A 23,965-nucleotide genomic window follows, 5' to 3' on the forward strand; every position below is an offset into this window, starting at 1 on the left:
AGTACCTTTGGGAGGAGAGGCAGAGGTGGAAAGGCATACACATGAAGATTGCTCCAATTGAAAGAAAGAGCATCCACTTTCCAAGCTGTGGGATGAAACCTTTTTGTGCAAAACTTTGGCAGCTGATGGTTTAGTGGAGAAGCGAACAGATCTATGTCTGGAGTTCCCCATGACACTGTCAATTTCTGAAATACATGAGGATCCAATTTCCACTCGTGGGGATCCATAATTGCCTGCTCAACACATCTGCTAAGGAGTTCTGTGCTCCTGGCAGAAACCTTGCCTGAAGATTGAGCTGTAAACTGAGAGCAGTCTCCCACAAAATCATTGCTTGCCTGCATAGAGGATAAGAATGCGTTCCCCTTGCTTGTTGATGTACCACATGACAGTTGTGTTGTCTGTTAGAATCAACACCTGCCCTGGAAGAAGTAAATCCTTGAAAGCTATTAATGCAAACTGGACTGCTAACATCTCCTTCAGGTTGATATGTAGATGTTGTAGTCTGGCAGGCCACTTGTCTTGTATCCACTTTCCATTTAGATGAGCTCCCCAAGCTTTGCCTGAGGCATCTGTCGTTAAAATCTGACTCGCCTCTGGCCGGGTCACAGAGTCCCTTGTTTAGGTGACATTCCTGAGCCCACCACAAAAATTCCTTTTGAATGCAAGGTATTATTTGAATGACAGTGTCCAGATCCTGGCAGTGCTGTGTCCATACATTTTTGAGATACCATTGCAGCTTCCTCATATGCAGTTTGGCATTGGGAAGCACCAGAATACAAGATGCCATGAACCCTAAGGCTTGAAGGACTGTCCTTGCAGTCAGCCCGGACTGATGAGATAGTTGATGGAAGTAAAGGGAAAGACTCTTTTGTTTGTCCGGGGTTAAAAGGCCATCTGGGATGCTGTATTCAGTCTCACACCCAGAAAGCACATGTCCTGAGAGGGTACTAGACTGGACTTTATTTCGTTCACAGAATACCCCAGGCATCTTAGCACTGCTATCACATATTCCAAATGATGAAGAAGCTCTTCCCTTCCTTGAGCTAGAATCAGGCAGTCGTCCAAATAAGGATAGATCTGTATTCCTTTTAGCCTGAAGAAAGCTATCACTGGAGCCAGAACTTTCGTGAACACTCTGGGCGCAGTAGATAAGCCAAAGAGCAATGCAGAGAACTGATAGTGAGAAGTCCCAGCTCGAAAACGCAGATACTTCCTGCAACTTAGTCTGATAGGAACATGAAGGTAAGCCTCCTTGAGATCCAAAGTTACCATCCAATGATCCTTGCCCAATAGAGGTAAAAGCTGTTGCAATGTCAACATTTTGAACTTGGGAATGTCCAGATAAGTGTTGAGGATAGATAAATCCAAAATTGGTCTCCACGTGTTCCCCTTCTTTGGTACTAGGAACAGGCGAGAATAAAATCCTAGGCCCACTTCTGGCATAGGGACCGGCTGTATATCCCCTAGTTGAAGTAACAGAGAAATTTGCTTGTGAGCCTCTATTCTTTGTTGAGGAGGTACGTCTGGCATGCCTCTAAAAGGAGGCAAGGTATGGAAATAAAACCGGTAACCTTGGTGTATGATATCCAATACCCATCTGTCTTGGGTAATTAAACTCCAATTTTCTTTGAAAAGTGCCAACCTTCCTCCCAAAGGTGCCGCCAGACGAGAAGGCTCTGGCAGCCGAAAAGGTAGGTCATTGGGTCTGTTTACGAAAGGACTGACCCCTGCCCTCCCCTGAAGACTGTGCAGGAGAACTCCCTGTTCTAGGCCTGAAAGAGCCTTGAGCTCTGCCCCTACCACGTCTAGATCTACCCCTAGACTGGGAATCATAAGAAGGATACGTCCACCCTTTAGCAGGCCAATTTCTACTAAACTTTGGAGGCTGAACCTGCAAAAAATCTTTAACAGTCTGCATAGACTTAGCCTTGTCTTCCATTTTCTTTAAAACTGCCTCAACAGAAGGACCAAACAACACATCAGATTGTAAAGGAGCATCTAAAATCCTAGTTTTAACAAGGTCAGATAAATTTTGATCCCTCAGCCAGGCGTGCCTGCGAAGAACTGACCCAGTGGCAGCCACCCTAGATGAGGCCTGTACAGCATCAAAACCACATTGCAAAGAATGCTTACCCACCTGTTCAGAAACATGTACTAAATCTTGTAACTCCTTACAATCAATACCTTCCGCCAGAGCATCAACCTTAGACTTCAACTGTGAAAGGAGATAGTTTTGGTATTTTAACATGTGAAACTGGCAATTCAAAGCCCTCATAGCTAGAGTGGAAGAAGTATAAACTTTCTTTCCCCATCTATTCAAGGCCCTGGCTTCTTTATCTGCAGGAACCGGATTCTTGACAACAGAAGCCTTAACACCTTTAGGCCCCTGGCTAACAGATTCTGGGTCTGCCCTAGGACTCTTAAAAAGATACTTATGAACTTCAGGCACCCTGTAATATCTATCCGGTTTAACAGGAGCAGGAGGCAAAGAATCAGGATTAAGGGAAGCCTCTGTAAAAACATCTTCCACTACATCCAAAACAGGAGGTATAGCCAAAGGCCTATGCTGGGGTAAAATAAAAATTCCCTAAGCCTTTTCCTGGAATCCGAGAAGTCCTGACCTTCCCACTTAAAATGCTCCCTCATGGAATGAAGAGTTTCTGAAAAAGAAAAATCCTCAGGAGGAGAAGCAGGAGGAGTAGAATCATCCACATCAGAATCAGAATAAGGAGAGTACTCCTGCAAGTCTTCAGCCGAAGACTCTGAAACATCCGAAGCCTGCTCAAAACTCCCTAGCTCAGGCTCCACTCTAGGTCTCTTATCAGGAGGGGGCAAAGAACCCCTAATCAGAGTAATCAAATCTTCTGCCATTTTAAGCATATGCTTCTTGGGCACAGTTCCAGAAGAACTAGGGGAGACAACAACTGAAGCTAAACCTGGCCTGCCTCTAGGAGAAGCCTTGGAAACAGAAGGAGAGGGCCTAACCACCCTAGGCAGGGAGGGGAGTATAGTAACCTGAGAAGCCCCATCACCCTGGCCTGCCTCCTGAGAGGCCACATCCTGCAATAACAAGGTCTCTCCCTGGGATCCCAAAGAAACCTCCGGTGGAACCACCGGCTCCACCGACACCTCTAAAGAACCGGCGTCCGGTACTGACGGTTCTTCTAGCCTAGGCTTCACTGCTTTGTCCTTGCGCTTCTTCGAAGAAGCGGACGTCGGAGCATCCGACGGCATTTCATAATTGCACCGCTTCCCAAAGACTAACCTGGCACAATCTAATCTCCTCTTTATAGTGCGCTTATTAAATCTAGCACAAGACCGACACCCAACAACGTCATGCTCAGGCCCTAAACAAGGAATACACAAAGTATGATAGTCTCTATGCGGTATCTGTTTCCCACAAGAAATACAATTATTCACTTTTTCTGACATCCGGTAAACCACTGAAGCAAGAAAAAACTAAAATATTCCCCAACGGGGTACTTCGCCAACTTTGACTCGGTCTGAAACTCCGAAAACGAAAAATTTCAGAACGCCAACCGGCACTTGCAATACTGCTTCTGCATCAGACCATGCGGCAAAAAAGACTGAGGATATGACGTCGGTCATGCGCATTTGTACCCTAACGTCCTGATGTCAGTCAAATGCGCCTTGACCGACGTCAGCCTTATACTTTGATATTCGGGCCGACCGAGGACAGCGGACTACCCAAGTGTAAGGACTGCAGCAATGTGAAGATGAAGAACATTGTGATAGCTGCTGCCATGACACCCAAGGTTTTCAGTACAAATCTGGCCTGAATTCTCTTGCACTTTAGTAAGGTCTGGACATGTCGGCGAATGTCTCATACTCTTTTTTTAAGGGAAGGTTTGCCGACAGCACTTTTGTATTCAATCTTGCGCCTATAAAGGTTATAGATTGACAAGGCGACAATGCAGACTTTTCAAAGTTTATAAAGATACCTAGCTCGGAGCAAGTTTGGATGGTATAATCCCTGGCTCGCAGTAGTCGATGCCTGGTGGAAGCATTAGGAGCCAGTCGTCTAGATATGGAAACACCTGGAATCCTCGTTGTCTCAGGTGAGCCTTAACCACTGCCATGCATTTGGTGAACACTCTGGGGGCTGTGGTGAGACCAAAGGGCAGGGCTCTGAATTGATAGTGACTGGCTCCCAGCCGGAAGCGGAGAAACCTTCTGGAGCACCTGACTATTTTGATATGATAGTACACATCCTGAAGGTCCTATGGAGCACATCCAACTGTCCTGACCCAAAAAGGGTAGAATGGACTGAAGCGTGACCATCCGGAACTTCGTTCTTTGCACAGATTTGTTTAACCTGCTGAGATCCAAAATGGGTCTCCAGTCCCCTGTCTTTTTTGGTACCAAAAAGAACTTGGGAGCAAATCACGGATCCTTGCAGGTCTGCTGGGACTGGCTGGATGGCCCTTTTTTTTTTTTTTTTTTTTTTTTTTAGCAGTTTTGAAATTTCTAGTACTGCTTGTTCCCTTAGACCGGGTGGAATATCTGGAAGGGACCTGTTTGTTCGTGCAGGGGTGTGGACAAAGGGGATTTTGTAACCCTCGGATATGATAGACCGTACCCCATTTGTCTTGTGTGAGGAATTGCCAGGCTTCGGAGTACAGTGACAATCTTCCCCCGACTGCCTCCGAAGGTGGGCAGCCCCTCAGGGGTGCTGAAAGGGTTTGTCAAAGAACGATTCTCTGCTACCCTGATTTTGCGGATCCCCTCTGCCCCTCGGGCGGCGTCTATTATTGTTCCCTCCTCTGCACCTGGAGGGAAACTCGCCATGTGAGTCAGGCACGACTCCCTGGGGTTTCCGAAGCCACATTTTTCCACTCTTCTGTCCTTTAGGGTATGGTCTAGAGGGAGTAGAAAAACGGACTCCCAAGGCAGAGAGAGTCTTGCCTTCCTGCTCACACCTGATAAGGGTATCCTTCACCTGTGGTCCAAACAAAGCCGAACCATCGAAGGGGGTATTAGTGAAGGACGCCTTAAAGGGATCAGCTAAGTTACATAACCGCATCCAGGCATGTCTTCTCAAAGCTACGCCTGTACCTGCGGCTCTACTCGCCCCATCGGCTGCATAAGAAATGAGCCGCATGGAGGAGTTGACTATAGAGTTAAGGGTCGCCAGCTGGGAGTTTATCTTTTCCTGAGACCCCGCAGCTGATGGATCCTGAAGGGTATCACTCAGTTCCTTGAGAAGATCCTTTTGAAGGCGGGTGAAATGGCAAAGATAATTCAGCGACCGCACGGAAAAGGTCGCTGAAGAAAACATCCGCTTCCCGTACCTGTCCATTGTCCTAGATTCTTTATTAGGAGGATGGACAGGCACCGAAGGGTCAGCCAACTCCTCCTTAGTGGCTGCTGCCACCACAATGGCATCAACAGGGACACCCTTTGTCAGAAACTGTTTGTCAGATGGGGATGTGATGAATTTAGTGGGCCTGCGGGGTGTTGGTTCCACTGTGTCCGGAGCTGTCCACGCCTTCCGAGCCACTTCCATGAGTGGGTCGAAAGGCGGAGACACCCAGGAGGTGGAAGGGTGAGAACCAAACGCGTCCAGGTACACCGACCCGTCCTCGGAAGGGTTAAGGGCAGTCCAGTTCCCCCTCTGCCTAAGGATCTCAAAGATGTCTGAAAAGGAGACATCCTCAGAGGGGAAACTTGGGGACCCTTCCGAATCCTCCAAGTCGGTGTCAGACGTGACTGACTCGGGGGAGTCAACATGTTTCCTCTTACATTTCCTCTTCCTAAGGGGCTCCTCTGAATGATCAGGGGAGGCCTCGGAAGAGGAAGATACACCCAATGGGATGACCTGGAGCATCTGTTCTCCACGCTTGGGGTCAGGAGGGTGGACAGAGACCGATGCAGGCACCATGGGGGGAGGCGCCGAAGGGGCCGATCGCGGAGCCAACACAGGAGTCAGCACGCTACTCATGACCTCGAAGGCGCCCCTGTCAGAAAGAGAAGAGGGTCCACGCTCCGAAGAGATGTGAACCCCACCCGGCACCAAGAGGGACGGCTCCGAGGCCGATGTCTGGGCCGAGCTCACCTGCGCCGAGGCCCCGAGAGGGAGAACGGGGTCGGACAAGGGTCTGATGCCACCCGCCCCCTTGGAGCCGACGAGGGAGTTTCGGCACCCGGATCCCTCCAAGGACGGAACCAATGAAGAAATCGGAGCCGACGAGGGAGCCGAAAGGTGTGGTATCCGCTCCGACGTTCCGAACCCCAACGAGCTCCGGCTCCGAACACAGTGGAAAAGTCGGAAGAGGAATTGTTGAAGACACAGGGATAGCCACAGTCTGTTGAGAAGGACTGGTCAAAATTTTTAAGGATTTACCCGACGGAGGCTTAGCCAGGGATCCTTCAGGCTTGAGTAAGCCCCTCAAAATGAGCTTATTCCTACGCTCCTGCAGGACTCTCAGACTGAAGGCGTGGCAGACCGAACAAGAGTCCTGCAGGTGTAGGGGGCCCAAGCAATAAACACAAGAAGTGTGACCGTCTGTCAGAGACATCTTCTGACAGCACTTCTTGAAACCTGAGACCTTGGTATCTTTAGACATATTAAAAAGGGGATACCAAAGGAAACCGGTAACTAGTGCTTAAAACAAGGCACACGCACACAAGCACTAGGCAAACTAACAGTACTAATAATAACTAACCACACAACTATTACTAACAAATATATATATATATATATATATATATATATATATATATATATAAATAATACAAGAACAAACTATTTAAAAGTAGCTAATAAGGCCTAACACTACCCAAAAGGGTGGGGGGAGAAACTCTAACAACAACAAAAAGGAGTTTCTACGTGGGATCTCAAGGGGTACACAATCTAATTAAAATAATAGGGAAGATTATCAAAAAATAAGAGAAATTTAACAGCAAAAAATACAAGAAAGATTTATACGACCTGGAGCCGGTAAAATCGCAACCTCGTAGCTGAAGCGGCAAACGAGATCTGGGTATGTCGCCTAGCATTGTGGGATATGGGGAAACCTCGAGCCGGTAAATAGCTCTCGAGCTTTAGTAGAAGGCAGAGTCGGAGCTGAAGATCGGCTCCGAACCCATCCAGCAAGAATGAAGGCGAGACAGACAACTTAACATCGAAAATTTCAGGGATCGGCCGACCAGCACTTGCGAACTGCTTCTGCTTCGGGCACCGCACGGCAAGAAAGACTGATGTAATGGCGTCTGCTGCATGTTTTATACAGTACAGTTGTGTACACTTATCATAAATGGAGATATTAGAGTGTATTCACTGTTGCAGTCATCATATTTGGGTTATCTGCTTGCAGTAGCCCTCAGTCGGCCTGATTATCAAAGTCTTGGGTCCTGCGTCGGTTGCTGTCTCATCTTCCATGACGTCAGGTAGTCAGGGGTATAAAGCATGCAGCCGACGCCATTACATCAGTTTTTCTTGCCCCAGATGTCAGGTGCCCCCATAATGGGAAGCAATTAAATATATACACAAGGTTACACCTCCAACAAAAAAGCAAATACACCAAAAAGCTTTAAGCATAATAAAAAGGAATACAGGCATAGCCAAAAGTCGTCAGGGGGCTGGAGGAAAGGTAACCAAGACTGCAACAGTGAATACACTCAACATCTACATTTATGGTAAGTGTACACAACTGTACTATGTTCTTCATGTTTCACTGTTGCATTCATCACATTTGGGTAGATTTCCAAAGCTAAGGATGGGAGGAAGAAAATAGATAGCATCAGGACCAGCTATAAGGCCCTGCAAGACTGCAGTGGCAAAGCCAGCTCTGGATTTAGAGAAAACTGGCAAATGGTAATGCTTGGTGAAAGTATGTACAGAACTCCGGGTAGCAGGTTCTAGGATGTCCCTGGTAGGGACACCTTTGAGAAAGGCTGTAGAGGTAGATGCAGCCCTGGTTGAATGTAGTCTTATCCCCTCTGTGGGATAGGTTTTCCATGGTGCTTACAGCAGAAATGAATGCAATAGTTATCCATTTAGAAATGGTTTGCTTTGAAATGGCCTTCCCCTCTGCCCCTGCAGCAAATGCCACCAGCAGCTGTTCAGATTTCCTGAGAGGTTTAGTCCTGTCCAAGTAAAATCTAAGTTGTCTGTGCACATCTAAGGAGTGCAGTATACGTTTCCCTTTGTTCTTTGGATTAGAAAAGAAGGTTGGCAAATAAATGGACTGATTAAGCGCCACACTGGATACTACCTTGGGCATGAAGGAGGGATTGGTCCTGAGGGACACCCTGTCCGCATGAAAGATGATGAAAGGCTCCACTGCCATAAGGGCTTGTAATTCAAGACACCCTTCTTGCTGAAGTGATGGCTAAAAGGAAGGCAGTTTTCCAAGAAAGGAATTTCAACTCTGCACTTGCAGCTGGCTCAAAAGGAGGTAGAGTGAGTTTTTCCAATACTAAGTTAAGGGTGGTCTTAAGTTTTTGGCCCCTCTGAGGAACTGCTTGAGCAGTGGATGAGAGAAGAGGGGTGATTCTGTGTTGTAATGAACTCAAATAGCTGAGGCATGAATCTTGGAGGAGGAAAAGGAAAGGCCCTTGTGAAGCATCTCAATTAAGTACTGAAGAATCTGAGGTAAATTGGGCGCTGCTGTGCCCATCCCCGGAGTTTGGTTCTAGGAACAGAATATTTTCCATTTTTCAGCATAAGATTTTCTAGTACTAGGTCTTCTTCCCTCCAGAATGACATCCAACACTTGTTTACTGAGTGATGGTAACAGAGAGATCAGTTAATTAGCCAGGCTGCAGGTTCGGGGTTTGAAGCTGAGGGTGCAGAATCTGGCCCTCCTGCTGGGACAGCAGGGTAGGGGTCTGAGGCAGGTGCCAGAGTGCCAGCAGTGATACTGCGCAAGAGGGGGTACACCAGTGTTGGCGTGGCCAGTCTGGTGCGATCAGTATAGTCCTTGGTTTGTCCTGTTTGATCTTTAGTAGTACCTTGGAGGGGAGAGGCAGAGAAGGAAAGGCATAAACTGATAGATTTTTTCCAGGTGAAGGACAGGTCATCCACTTTCCAAGCTTGTTTGTGGGGAGCCCTTGTGCAGAATTTGTCCAATTGGTAGTTCTGGGGGAAGGCAAACAGGTCTATCTCTGGGCTCCCTCATTTGTTTATCAACATGTTGAATATCTTTGATTCCAGTTTCCACTCATGTGGTTCCATGAGATTTCTGCTTAGTTTGTCTTACAGTGTATTTAGCGTTCCTGGCAGGAATTGAGCCTGTAGGTGCACTTGGTAGCTCAAGGCTGTGTTCCACAGAGCCATGGCTAGTCTGCAGAGAGGGTATGAGTGGGTTCCTCCCTGCTTGTTTATGTACCACATAACAGTGGTGTTGTCCATCTTTACCATTAATTGTCCTGGAAGAATGTGGTCCTTGAAGGCTGTCAGAGCATTCTATACAGCTAACATTTCTTTTTGATTGATATGCAGGTGCATTTGACTTGGGTTCCATTTGCCCTGAATGCACTTCCCTGCCAAGTGAGCCCCCCCATGCATAGTCTGATGAGTCTGTTAGGGTTTTCGGCAGGAGGTAGAGTGAATGGCAAGCCCTTGTTTTGGTGGCAGGCCTCTGCCCACCAGAGGAACTAAACTGTAGGCAAGGTATGATAGGAATCATTGCTTCTAGATCCTGAGAATGTTGACACCATAGGCTTTTTAGATACCACTGTAGTTTCCTCATATGCAGTCTTGCATATTGAATTAGGAGAATGCAGGAGGCCATGTCGCCCAAGGCTTGCAGTAATTGTCTTGCAGATAGCAGGGTCTTTGTGGCCAATAGTTTGAAGTAAGCTGTCAAATGAACGCGTTTCTTTGGCGTGAGGAAAGCCATCTGGGAAGCTGTGTTCAAGCTTGCTCCCAGGAATACAATTTGTTGGCAGGGTACAAGATCTGATTTCTTTTCGTTTATGGTGTACCCCAGAGCAGTTAGCACCCTTTGTACAAACGCCAGATGATTCAAAAGTATGTCCTGGCTTTCTGCCTGAATTAGACAATCGTCCAGGTATGGGTATATTTGAATATTTCTTTGCCTGCAAAATGCAATGACTGGAGCTAAGCACTTTATGAATACCCTGGCCACAGTAGATAATCCAAAGGGCAGTGCAGAGAACTGACAGTGCATGTAGCCTGCTTTGAAGTGTAGGTATCTTCTGCAAGATTCCCTGATTGGGATGTGCAGGTAGGCTTCCTTTAAATCCAGTGTTGCCAACCAGGCATCCTTGTCTAGCACAGGAAGCAACTGGTGAAGAGTTAGCATCTTGAATTTTGGGATCACCAAAAAGGTGTTTAGGAGAGAAAGGTCCAGGATAGGACGCCATGAGTTGTCTTTTGTGGGTAGAAACCTTGTCCCTTTTCTGCTTCTGGTACAGTCTGAATAGCTCTTATGCTTAAGAGAGAGAGTACTTGTTTTTGAGCCTCTGCCCACTGATTTGGGGGTAGATGTGGCCAACCGTTTGGGGTTGGTAATGTGTGGAAGTGAAATATGTATCCTTGAGAAAAAAGAAGTTATGTTCTTACCATAACGTTCCATGTGGAGTGTTCATCTCGCCTTTGTTCTTACACACGGGTTCGGAGCTACGAGTCGGCCGCATAGCAAAGCTCTGCATCTTAGAGAAGCTCGAGACCAGGCTATATCCCACAATCCTCCCTGCCATTACTCAGATCTAGTTTGCAAGCAAACCAGACTAACAATAACCCTGAGGTGCTAAGGCTACATACTGCCACAAAAAATTCAGAGACACCATCTCACTGACAAATTAACTAAGGGTAACGAAATATACCCGGAAGAGGTAAAGACATGTGGACCAGACTCTAGTCCTACTCGTTCTTCCAAACACGTGAGGGAGGGAAGGGGGGGGAATGTAAGAACAAAGGCGAGATGAACACTCCACATGGAACGTTATGGTAAGAACATAACTTCTTTATGTGAGTGTGTTAAATCTTGCCGTTTGTTCTTACACACGGGTAGCGTCCCTAGCTCCGTCACCCTGAGTGACTCATGGAAGAACGTTCCTGAGCACAGTGGAACCAAAAGATGTCCTGTCTTTGGAGGCTTTGTCAACCCTATAATGAGCGATGAAAGTATGTGGTTTAGACCACGTGGCTGCTGCACAAATCGTGTCCAAAGGCAGGAGAGCTGCATGAGCCAAGGAAGTGGAGACGGACCTAGTAGAATGGCCTTTTGGTTTGGTGGGTAAGGGCTGATTTGACTTAGAATACACAAAGGCTATACAATCAGTAAGCCATTTAGAAATCATACGTTTTGTAACTGCCATGCCCTTTTTATTGTCTGCAAATGCAACAAAAAGTTGATCTGTTTATCTGTAGTCTTTAGTCCTGTCTAAATAAAATCTGAGCTGTCTGTGGACATCTAACTTGTGCAGCATATATTCCAACTTGCTGGTATGGTTCTTGAAGAAAGTAGGGAGTTCAATGGATTGATTAATATTTATGACAGAACATACCTTAGGAAGGAAGGACGGATTTGTTCGTAAAGAAACTCTATCTGGGTGAAAAATTAAGTAAGGCGGTTTAATTGACAGTGCTTGCAGCTCTGACACTCTCGAGCTGAAGTAACGCTACAAGAAAAGAGTCTTCCACGACAGAAACTTCAGGAGGCAAGAAGAGGCTGGTTCGAAGGGTGGCAACATTAGTTGTGACAACAACAAATTTAAATTCCATGGGAATAAAGGGTCTCTGACGGGCGGTCGAAGATGGAAGGAACCTTTCATAAAAGCCTTACAAAGCCTGTGGGACATAACAGAAGAACCGTCCTCACCAACATGGAAGTTGGATATGGCCAACTGCACTCTTAGTGTGGAAGTAGAGGCTCCTTCATGGAAAAGGATGGAAAGAAATTCTAGAACTTTATGTAAAGGAGCAACCAGGGGGTCCAAGTGTTGACTAGATGCCCAGTACACACAGCGTTTCCATTTACTCTTGTAGAGTTTTGTGGTGGAAGCCTTATGAGAGGCAACCAAAATGCGCTGAACTGCAGGAGAAAGTAGATCAGACCTGGCTAGGCGGGGAAGTGGAGCAGCCAAGCTGCTAGTTTGAGGGATAGAAGAGACGGGTGAGGAACTCCCGACGAATGTGTCAGTAGATCTGGTACTGGGTCCAGGATCCAAGGTTCCTCTATTTGATGGGCTCGAAGAAAGGGGAACCATATCTGGCGAGGCCATAATGGGGCTATGAGTATAATTGTCCTTTCCAGGTTCATGGCTTTCTGAAGAAATTTGGGAATCAAGGGGGTAGGTGGGAATGCATATAGGAGACCCGGGGCCAATCGTGTATCAGTCGTCCTGGGGCATCCCTGGAGGGTAGAAGGGCAAAATAGCTTCTGCATTTGGTATTCATCGGGGAGGCGAATAGATCGCAGCAAGGCTGGCCCCATTTGCGGAAAATTCTTTCCGCCACTTGTAGTTTGAGGGACCACTCGTGAGGTAACAGGATGGCTCTGCTCAACCTGTCCGCAATGACGTTGGATGACCCCGGGATGTGCATTGCTATCAGAAAGTGACCCGTGGACTCTGCCCATTGCCAAATTCTCATGGCCTCTCAGCATAATGGGTAAGATCTGGTTCCCCCTTGTTTGTTTATGTACCAGACTACAGACATGTCTGTCTGAACTGCTACTGTTCCTAAAGGTAGGAGGGTTTGAAAGTGTTGCAACGCCAAGAACACCGCCCTCATTTCCAGAACATTTATTTGCAGGTTGTACTCCATGTTGGACCATTCCCCTTGGGCTGTTCTTCCCTGAAAAAGTCCCCCCCACCCTATCAGGGAAGCGTCTGTGGTTATAGTGGTCGTCTGATTCGGTAGAACAAATGGACGACCCATAGTGAGATCCTGGCTGGACACCCACCATGAGAGGTCTCGCTTGCAAGAATCCGTTATCAGAATCTCGTGCGTTAGGGGTAACTGCTGGAACGACCACTGCGTGAACAGCAGCCATTGGAGGAGCCTCATGTGCAATCTTCCCATGGGAATTGCAATCAGGGACGCTGCCATGAGTCCCAAAACCTTCAACACCAATTTGGCCGGGGCTTTCCTGCATTGCAGCAGAAGAACCTGTTCCTTGAGGGATGAAGCCCTTACTTGAGGGAGCTTTACCAATGTTAAGCGCGTATCTAGGTCCGCTCCGATGAATGAAATATGCTGTGAGGGCAGTAAGACAGATTTTTTTGAAGTATATGGAAATCCCTAGGTGGGAACAAAGGTTGACTGTATAGTTTCTTGCTTGTATGAGGAGATGCTCGGTGGTGGCGGTGAGGAGCCAGTCGTCCAGATAGGGAAACACCCGGAATCCTACACATCTCAAGTGAGGCGCTACCACTGCCATGCATTTGGTGAATACCCTGGGGGCTGAGGTGAGCCCAAAGGGCAGGGCTTGAAATTGAAAATGACTGGCTCCCAGCCGGAGGCGCAGGTGATCTCTGGACGTTCTGGCCATCTTGATGTGGTAGTACGCGTCCTTGAGATCTATCGAGCACATCCAGTCGTCCTTCTGCAAAAATGGAAGGATCGATTGAAGCATGACCATCCGGAACTTTTCCTTCTTCACGAAGGTATTGAGATTGCTGAGATCCAAAATGGGTCTCCAGTTCCCTGTCTTTTTCGGAACTAAAAAGAACCTTGAGTAAGTTCCGGATCCTTTTTGATCCGCCATGACTGGCTGAATGACTCTTTTTTTGAGCAGCTTTGAAATTTCTATTGCTGCTTGGCCTCGCAGACGGGGTGGCACATCTGGAGACCTTCTTAGTTGGGGTGGAGTTGACATGAGGGGTATTTTGTATCCTCTGGTTACAATGCTTTTTACCCAGGAGTCTGAGGTGAGAGTTTGCCAGGCCTGTGGGTATAAAGCCAAGCGACCCCCGACTGCCTCCAGAGCAGGACAGTCGGGCCCCCATTCAAGAATGCTGGAAAGGCTTACCAGGGACAGTATCCCTGTCGCCTTGGTTCTGCGGACCCCCTCTGCCGCCAGGGCGGCGTCTTCCATGTCTGCCCCCCCCTCTGCCTCTGGGGGGGGGTGGTCACACTGTGTGGCCTGGAAAGATCCCAGAGTTCTACGGAACCACATTTTTCTGCCTCGTTGCCCTTTGGGGTACGGTCTGGATGGAACGGAAAAACGGACTCCGACAGCAGACAGAGTCTTTCCCTCCTGCTCACACCGAGTTAATGTCTCTTTCACTTTGGGCCCAAAAAGAGTGGCACTATCAAAGGGGGGCGTTGGCGAAAGAAGACGAAGGCTTCCGAAAAAGAGCACAGCCGCATCCAGGATTGTCTTCGTAGAGCAATCGCTGAAGCTGCGACCCTACTCGACCCTTCAGCCGCATACGAGATGAGCCTCATGGACGAGTTCACTACAGAGGTAAGGGTGTTAAGTTGTGCTGTTACCTTATCTGAAACAGCAGCATCTGTGTTACCCTGGAGGGTATCTCTCAGCTCCTTGATGAGATCCCTCTGTAGTCGTGTAAAATGTGTCAAATAGTTTAGCGAGCGCATGGAAAAAGTCGCTGAACTAAAAAGCAGCTTCCGTATCTGTCCATAGTCCTAGAATCTTTATTAGGAGGATGAACAGAAGAGGAAGACTCAGACATCTCCTTTTTAGTGGCTGCGGCCACCACCATAGCGTCAACCAGGACTCCTTTGGTGAGATAAGTCTTGTCCTGGGGAGCGGTAATAAATTTACTTGGTTTTCGAGGAACCGGTTCCACTGTGTCCGGTGTCTCCCACGCCCTTCGAGCAATCAAATCCATTAACTCATCGAAGGGCGGAGTAACCCAGGAGGTAGAAGGTTGAGCACCAAATGCCTTCAGCAACACCGACTCGTCCTCAGTGGGGGCTAGGGACTGCCAACCACCCCTCTGTTTTAATATCTCCAAGATGTCTGCAAATGAGACATCCTCGGAGGGGGATTTTGGGGACCCCTCTGACTCATCCAAGTCAGTGTCAGAAGTTAGAGATTCCTGTGGGGAAGTGCCTCCTCTTGCACAATCTTTTCCTCGGAACCTCATCGGAGGGAGATTCTGGTGAGGCCTCCGAGGAACAGGGGGCATCCTCTAGGGATGGCTGAGACAATGGTGCTCCACGCTTTGGATGTGTCGTGGGAACAGAAACAGAGAGCGTCTCCTTAAGGGAGGGAGAAGACGTGTCCGATGAAGTGGTTGTCTGTGTAGACAAAACCTTCCTCATAAGGTCAAAAACCCCTGAACCTCGGGTCGAGGACTCCTCAGGTTCCGAAGAACATGGAAGAATCCGAGACACGGGGCCCATGGGTCTCGACCCCGAGGACGGAGCCGAGCCGATCTGCGCAGAGGCCACGAGAGGGAGAGTCGGCACCGAAAGGTCGGTACGACTCTCGGCCCCGGAACCAAGGAGAGATCGTCGACTCCGCGACTCACCTATAGGTTCCGAAGGAGTCGAGGTAAATAGTGTCGATCGTGCAATGGACGGTTTCGGCACCGAGGGCTCCACTATCATCGGCTCATCCTCTTCCGGCTCCGAAGACTGGATGGGTCTCGAAGGAGGACCTGTTGGAGATAAGGGAAGACCTTCTAGTTTCGACATCAACTGGGAGGAAACTGCAATCAATTTGGAAAGGGCCGTGTTCTCCATAAGTTTCGGCACGACACGATCCACATCAGTATCAGATAATGGTCTGGAAGATCGGGTCGAAGGGGCCGAAGATGGCACCGACCGAAGAATAGACTGTGGCGGTAGTTCCGACACAGGTTCCAAGACCTGGGGCTCAGTGAGAGACAAACCTTCGACGCTCGGCCCCGAAGTCTGTGGAACCGGCGAGCGAACTTTAGAAGATGTACTCGGAGCCGATGACATGGGCTCCGACATCTTCGACCCCTTTGAGGACTTAGAAGCCTGGTCAGACTTGTCCAAGGCCTCCTGGAAGGCAGGCTTAAGAAGTCCCCTGTCAATAAGCTTCCTGCGTCTATCTGTCATGACCCTCCCACTGAAGGAATGGCAAATAGAGCAATCCTCTTGCAAGTGGAGAGGGCCAAGACAGTAGACGCAGGAAGTGTGGTAGTCAGTGATGGACATTTTCTGTCCACACTGACACCTTTTAAAACCAGACTTGGCTTTTTCAGACATAACAGTAAACTGTAAAGAAGAGGGAATTTAAAGTTTAATAATTTTAAGTTTAAAGAGAATTTACAGTTAAAGTAAGGGTAGGCCCCAAAAGGGAAACCTATAAAAAACTAACTACAATACACACACACACACACACACACACACACACACACACACACACACACACACACACACACACACACTATAGTATAGAAAATAAAATATCAAAAAAAGTACAGTTTTGTACCTACCATAAATGTAGATGTCCGAACAGGATAGCATCTGCAGTCATAACAAATGGGTTGTCCTGTCATCAGGCAGCCCTTCGGTCGGCCGGATTCCAAAGTCTGGGTCTGGCCTCGGCTGGTGTCGCACTTCACCCGACGTCATCTCTCCTGGTCTTCGGGTATAAAGGCATCAGCCGACGCCATTTTCCTCAGTGTTTCTTGCCCCAGATGCCAGTTGCCCTCTTGGAAAACTAAATTTTGGATAAATGCCAATGTTTCCAAAAAAAATAGGCAAACACAAAAAATAAGCATGTATGTACATATATACAAACAAATACACCATAAGAGATCCCCCCCTAGCTAGCTATTAGTAGGGTAAATACCCTAGGAGTACCACAGAGGGGAAGGAGGGTGGGTAATCCTGACTGCAGATGCTATCCTGTTCGGACATCTACATTTATGGTAGGTACAAAACTGTACTATGTCCTTCAAGGATGCATCTGCAGTCATAACAAATGGGTAGAATACCATAGCCAAACTAGGGGAGGAGGAAGAAGGATTATGGTGTAGTTAGGATCCCTTGCAAAACAGCAGTGGCAAACCCTGCTCGGGATCTAGAATATAGAGGTAAGTTGTAATGCTTGGCAAACGTATGCACGGAGGTCCAAGTAGCCGCCTCAATAATGTCCTTGGTAGCCACTCCTCGTAAGAAAGCTGTGGTAGTGGCTGTAGCCCTTGTAGAGTGAGGTCTTATGTTCTGTGGAACTTGCTTTCCATGGTAGGAGTAACAGAATCTTATGCAATTTCCTATCCATTTAGAGATTGTCTGTTTGGAAATTGCTTTTCCTTCCCTCCCTGTTGCATAGGCTACTAAAAGCTCGTCAATGTTTCTGTTATCTTTGGTTCTGTCCAGGTAGTAGCGTAACTGTCTATGTACATCCAAGGTATGCAGCAGTCTTTCCCCCCTGTTCTGTGGATTGGGAAAGAAGGTAGGTAGGTGGATTGCCTGGTTTAGAGACACTCTGGATACCACCTTAGGCATAAATGTAGGATTAGTTCTCATGGACACTATCTTGATGGAAGATTAGGAAGGGTTGTACTGCCATTAAGGCCTGTAGTTCCGAAACCCTTCTTGCTAAAGTAATTGCCAGTAGGAAAGCAGTTTTCCATGATAGGTGTTGAAGATCTGCTGTTGCTGCTGGTTCAAATGGAGGGAGTGTCAATTTTTCCAGCACAAAGTTAAAGTCCCATGCTGGTAATGGTGGTTTCCTAGGAGGTTTTACATTCTTGATTCCTCTGAGGAACTGCCTGAGTAGAGGATGTGAGAAGACAGGGGGATCGAAGCTGTATTCTGCAGAAATGGCTGATGCATGTATCTTGATGGAGGAATAGGACAGGCCTGTATATAGAAGCTCTGCCAAGTACTCCAGGATGTTAGCAATGTCTATCTTTGACACATCTTTTCCTCTTTCAGTACTCCAAATGACAAACCTTTTCCATTTTCCTGCACAGTTCCTTCTTGTTGAAGGTCTGCGGGCTTCAAGGATAATGTCTTTCACCCTTTGGGATAAGTCTGGTGTAGTTGCTGTTATGTGATGTTCCAGGCAGTCAGTTGCAGAGTTTTTAGGTTTGGATGCATGATGTTGTAGTTGTTCTGAGTTAACATCAAAGGCATCAGGGGTAGTGTCCACGTCCTCCCCCGAGACATGCTCCTCAGCAATGGGTACCAGTGTTGTCTTGGCCAATTTGGAGCTATCAGAATTATCCTTGGACGTTCCTCTTTGATTTTCAGTAGTACCTTGTGCATCAAAGGGAGAGGTGGAAATGCATATGCTGTCAGGCCCTTCCAACTGAAGGATAGAGAGTCCACCTTCCAGGCTAGTGGGTGGTATGTCCTTGTGCAGAATTTCCTGAGCTGGTGATTGAGTGGGGATGCGAATAGGTCTATTTGTGGCATTCCCCATTTCTTTGTGATGGCCTTGAAGATGTCCGGGTGTAGCATCCATTCGTGAGCATCCGAGGTAGTTCTGCTTAACATGTCTGCTAGGATGTTTTCTTTTCCCGGTACAAATATTGCCTGTAACTGGATGTTGTAGCTCAGAGCCATATTCCAAAGGTCCAGAGTCATTCTGCATAGGGGGTATGAATGGGTGCCTCCCTGTTTGTTGATGTACCACATGACTGTGGTGTTGTCTGTCCTTATCATCAAATGGCCTTCTTTGAGGAATGGTCTGAAATTCTGGATTGCTAGTTTTACTGACAGCATTTCTTTTTGATTTATGTGCAGGTGCAGCTGGTCTGGAGTCCATAATCCTTGTATGCATTTGTCTTGCATGTGTGCCCCCCAGCCTAGATCTGAGGCGTCCGTTGTGATGGTTTGGCTTGCTTGGAATTTGTGGAAAGGCAAGCCTGTGTTTGACTGGCATGCTTGAGCCCACCATAGAAACTCTTGCTTCAGGCATGGGATTAGTGGGATCTCTGTTTCTAAGCTGTGCCTGTGTTGAGACCATAAATTCTTTAGGTACCACTGTAGCTTTCTCATATGCAGTCTGGCATGGGGGACCAGGATTATGCATGATGCCATGAAGCCCAAGGCCTGCAGTACTTTTCTTGCTGTTAGTTTGTTCTGTTTTGTTAATGCCAAGAAGTAAAGAGGAGTTGTTCTTGTTTTTCTGCAGTTAGGAATGCCATCTGTTTTACTGTGTCCAATTCCGCACCCAAGAATGTTCTTGTTTGGGATGGTATCAGTCTTGACTTTTTTAAATTGACTGTGTATCCCAGGGCTTGTAGTAAGCAAATGACTCTTTGTAAGTCTTTTGTCAGTTTGCTTTTGTTGTCCGCTTGTATCAGGCAGTCGTCCAGGTATGGATAAATTTGGATTCCCTGTAGCCTGCAATGAGCGATTACTGATGCCAGGCATTTTGTGAATACTCTGGGCAGTAAATAAGCCAAAGGGCAATGCTGAGAATTGATAATGCTCTGATCCTGCAAGAAATCTGAGGTATCTTCTGCAATTTGGTCGTATGGGGACGTGCAGGTATGCCTCCTTGAGATCTAGAGTTACCAGCCAAAACTCCTTGCCCAGCATGGGAAGAAGTTGCTGAAGGGTCAGCATTTTGAATTTTGGGACAATGATGAATGTGTTTAAGACGGACAGATCGAGAATAGGTCTCCAACTTTTCTCTTTTCTTGGTACTAGGAAGAGTCTGGAGTAAAATCCTTTGCCCTGTTCTGTTAGTGGTACTCTTTCCACAGCTCTCATCTTTGTTAATTGAGCTATCTGTTTTAGAGCTTCTGTTTTTTGATTTGGAGGTTGGTTTGGCATTCCTCTTTTCACTGGTAAGGTGTGGAAGTGAAACCTGTAGCCTTGGTCTATGGTCTGCAAAATCCACTTGTCTTTTGTGATATAGTGCCAATTTTTTGAAAATAAAGCTAACTTCCCGCCTAAGGGTGCTGTTATTTGTTCCCTGGCAGGCGGTGTCAGAGCCAAGTCACTGTGATTGTCCTGGTGCAGTGGCAGTGGTTGTGTCTGTGCCTCGCTGGTTATTGCCTTGCCACTGGCGTCCTCTGTAGGCACCTCCTCTGGATTGATTTCTGCCTCTGGCACGTCTATTCCTGCCTCTGAGATTTTGAGGAGTCTGGAAAGGACCAATTTTTGGAAGGCCAGTTCCTGCTAAACCTTGGGGGCTGAACCTGTAAGAAATCCTTAACTGTTTGTACAGATTTTGCCTTCTCTTCCATTTTATTACTTGCTGAGCAGGAGTACCAAATAGACTGGCCTTATCCATAGGAGCATCCAACAGCTTTGCTTTAACATGATCCGGCAAGACCTGTTCTTTCAACCATGCATGCCTTCTTATAACAGTGCCAGTCATGGCTGATCTAAATGAAGCCTCCAGTGCATCATAGCCACATTTTAAAGAATGGTTACTAACCTGCTGAATGTTATTCACCATTTCTAAAACATATTTCTTATCTAAGGAGTCATGCAGTGCAAACATCATTAAATGCATCATCCACAACAGGCAGAACTGGGGGTATAGCTAAGGGCCTATGTTGTGGTAAGTGTAGAAAGGTCCTAAGCCTTTTTCTTGAATCTGAGAAACCTTGTCCCTGCCATTGGAATTGTTCTCGCATGGCATGTAAGGTTTCCCCAAAGGAAAATTCCTCTGGAGGAGAGGCAGAAGGAATAGATTCTTCAGCATCGGAATCTTCATAAGTAGAAAAAGGAGCCTCTGGATGGTCTGTAATGTCTGAGTCATCCGAAGAATCATCAGTGGACACTTGGCTCTGGGGGCTCTGCTCTAGGTCTCTTTTCTGGAGGCTGAGAGGCCCTGTCTGGGTGAGATTGGGATCCCCTAATTAAAGAGATGAGATCCTCTGCCAAAGTAAGCATTTGTGAACTGGAACTGGGCCTGAGTGAGGGGGGCTTAACAGGCACTGATTTAGCAGTTTTGGCTGCTTTAGCCCTGGCAAAGGCCTTAATAGACATGGCTGCAGGAGGCCTAGCAGCACCACGTGCTGGGGTAGAGACATCCAAAGGGATGGTGTCTGATAATTCAATAGAAACCACATTAGTAGGCAAAACTTCAGAGGCCGATTCAAGTAGGGTAGCAGGAGCCTCGGTAGTAGTCATGGATTCGGCTGAAGATTGACCCGTTTGCTCGGTTTCGGCCGAAACCGAGACACTCGTGGTTTGCTTAACCGTGGTTTCGGCCGAAACCGCGGACCGCGAGTGTCGGTCTTTTTCTTTGCGTTTTTTAACAATTTGAGTAGTCGGAGGATCCGACGGCATAATGTACGCAAAATCTGAGCCGAAAAACTGTTCAGCAAACTCCGACCGACGCCTAAGCGTTCGTCGGTTGAAGGAAGCACAGGCTAAACAGGCTGCTACGTCGTGGTCTGGGCCTAAACAGGGTAGGCAGTACGAGTGGAAATCCTTATGAGGTATTTGTTTCCCACAAGTTAAACAATTATTTACTTTTTCTGACATCGGCTGAGGCAAGAAAGAGTCCCCAACGGGGTACTTAGCTTTTTAGAAGTCTTCGAAGTAGTATTCGGTAGTAGTAATCTCTGGATCTGACCGACCGGCACTTGCCAACAGCTTCTGCTTCGGGCGCCACGCGGCAAGAAAGACTGAGGAAAATGGCGTCGGCTGATGCCTTTATACCCGAAGACCAGGAGAGATGACGTTGGGTGAAGTGCGACACCAGCCGAGGCCAGACCCAGACTTTGGAATCCGGCCGACCGAAGGGCTGCCTGACGACAGGACAACCCATTTGTTATGACTGCAGATGCATCCTTGAAGGACATCTATAGGAGTATAAGAACTTTTGAAACAAAGAAAAAAAGACTATCTTATCTAACAACAATTTCTCTGGTCCGAGCTCTCTGTAGCGATGTGACCCGTTGCAGTGGCAAACTAGATCTGGGTAATGGCAGGGAGGATTGTGGGATATAGCCTGGTCTCGAGCTTCTCTAAGATGCAGAGCTTTGCTATGCGGCCGACTCGGAGCCGAGGATTGGCTCCGAACCCGTGTGTAAGAACAAACGGCGAGATTGAACACTCACATCTATATTTAAAACCCATTTGTCCTGGGTAATGAGTTCCCAGTTTTTTGCCTGCAGAGCAATCTTTCCCCCTAAAGGAGCAGTCAGTTGAGAAGGGCTTGGAAATATTAAAGTTAAGTCATTGAGACAGTTTACCATAGGGGGGAGTCTTACTACTCCCTGATTTGGAAGTGGGAGACCCCCACTGCTTAGTCCTGTGCGTTCCCTGGGACTGAAGCCTGGGTGTTCTGCTGGTTCTGGGTTTGGACTGAGAAGGCCTGAAAGAGGCCGGAAAGGACCAATTCTTAGAAGGCCAATGCCTACTAAATTTTGGAAGCTGTACTTGTAGGAAATTTTTAACAGTTTGTATAGATTTAGCTTTTTCCTCCATCTTTTAAAGCACTTCTGCCTTGTTGCAAAACAGGCGGTCCTGATTTAAGGGAGCATCCAGCAATTTAGCTTTAACATGATCTGGCAAAGACTGCTCCTTAAGCCAATCATGCCTTCTAAGTACAGACCCAGTGACAGCAGCCTTGCAAGATGCCTCTAGTGAATCAAAACCACATTGCAAAGTATATTTTCCAACTTGTTCAGCAGAATGCATTAAATCCTGTAAAACCTTATTTTCAGCACAGTCAGGAATTAACATCATTTTCTATTTAAGCAATCCAATAATATGCTGCTGATACTTTAACATATGAAACGGGTAGTTTAAGGCCTTAATGGCCAAATTTGCAGAAGTGTATACCTTTTTACCCCATCTACCCAGTGCCCTGGAATCTCTAACAGAAGGGGTAGGATTTTTGGCAGTAGGAGCCTTAATGCCCTTGGGTCTCTGTGAAATGGTCTCAGGATCCGCAATAGGATTCTTAAAAAGGAACTTGTGAGAGCCAGGAAACCATATAATATCTATCAGGTTTTCTGGGAGCAGGAGGTAGAGAGTCCAGGGCCAAGCAAGATTCCAAAAAGGCATCAACAATGTCTAGTACAGGGGGGATAGCTAAAGGCATGTGTTGGGGCAGGAGTAAGAAATCTCTAAGCCTCTTTTTAGAATCAAAGTAATCCTGGCTTTCCCAGTGAAAATGCTCACTAAGAGTATGCAAGGTTTCACCAAAAGAGAAATCCTCTGGGGGGGGAAGCAGAGGGAATAGAGTCCTCTGCATCAGAATCCTCTTAGGTAGATAAGGGTAAATCCTGGTTATCAGAGGTAACAGAAATTTCAGAATCCTGATCAGAAGTATCATAAGCAACTTCAGTCCTAGGTCTCTTAGAGGGGAAAGGTTGGCTTCCCCTGATTAAAGTAATAAGGTCTTCAGCTATTCTTGTTTATAGGCATAGAGACCTGCCCATGCGGTCTGGGCATCAGTTTTCTAGGCATGGTTTGAGTTTTAGGCCTTGAAGAAAATGGTGTCAAGTTTAATATGCAATTCAGTAGGCCTGAATACACCCTCAGAAGCCAGTGCCTGCTCAGCGGCTCCGGACCCATCCAGGATAGAGACATCCGCAGGATCCTTAGTCAATGAGTCTCACGGCATACAGGACTCCTAAAGGGTCTCGGTAGCAGCCTGTGAATCCACAGAAGCGGGCATCAGGGGGTGCGAAAGCGCCTCATTGGCGGACCAGAGAACTGACTAGCTTAACGGAAGCATCGTCGGCAGTTTTGGATCTGTATGGTCCAGCTCTGTCTTTATCTTTACGTTTTTTGGGAAGATCTGCTGTCGGACGGCTTACCGAAGCCATATCGGAATTCAAGGACTGAGAGTGAAAATATCTAGCTACAATAAAAGCCCAACGTATAGTTCTGGCGTTGAGCAGAGCACAAAAGCGACAGTGGGAGACGTTGTGCTCTGGGCCTAAGCAAGTGAGACAGCAGGAATGAAAATCTCGGTGTGGTATGTGCTTTCCACAGGCAAGACAATTGTTAACTTTTTCTGACAACGGTTAGAACAAGAAAAAAGGATCCCAACAGGGTACTTCACTTTAGAAGACTTCAACTTCAATTTCAGAAATTTGAAACTCAGGTAGTGGCCGACCGGCACTCGTGCGAACTGCTTCTGCTTCGAGC

At 47.2% G+C, this 23,965-nt stretch overlaps 1 protein-coding gene across 2 annotated transcripts in view; it reads right to left on the reverse strand.

Moving 5' to 3' along the window:
* Nucleotides 1-23,965, reverse strand: part of EIF3A (eukaryotic translation initiation factor 3 subunit A) — a 1,696,172-nt gene that overhangs the window by 330,709 nt on the left and 1,341,498 nt on the right. The gene's annotated exons all lie outside the window — the stretch shown is intronic.

The sequence above is a fragment of the Protopterus annectens genome, chromosome 14.part0, assembly GCF_019279795.1.
Source record: "Protopterus annectens isolate FY-2018-M chromosome 14.part0, PAN1.0, whole genome shotgun sequence".
Classification (NCBI taxonomy): domain Eukaryota; kingdom Metazoa; phylum Chordata; order Ceratodontiformes; family Protopteridae; genus Protopterus; species Protopterus annectens.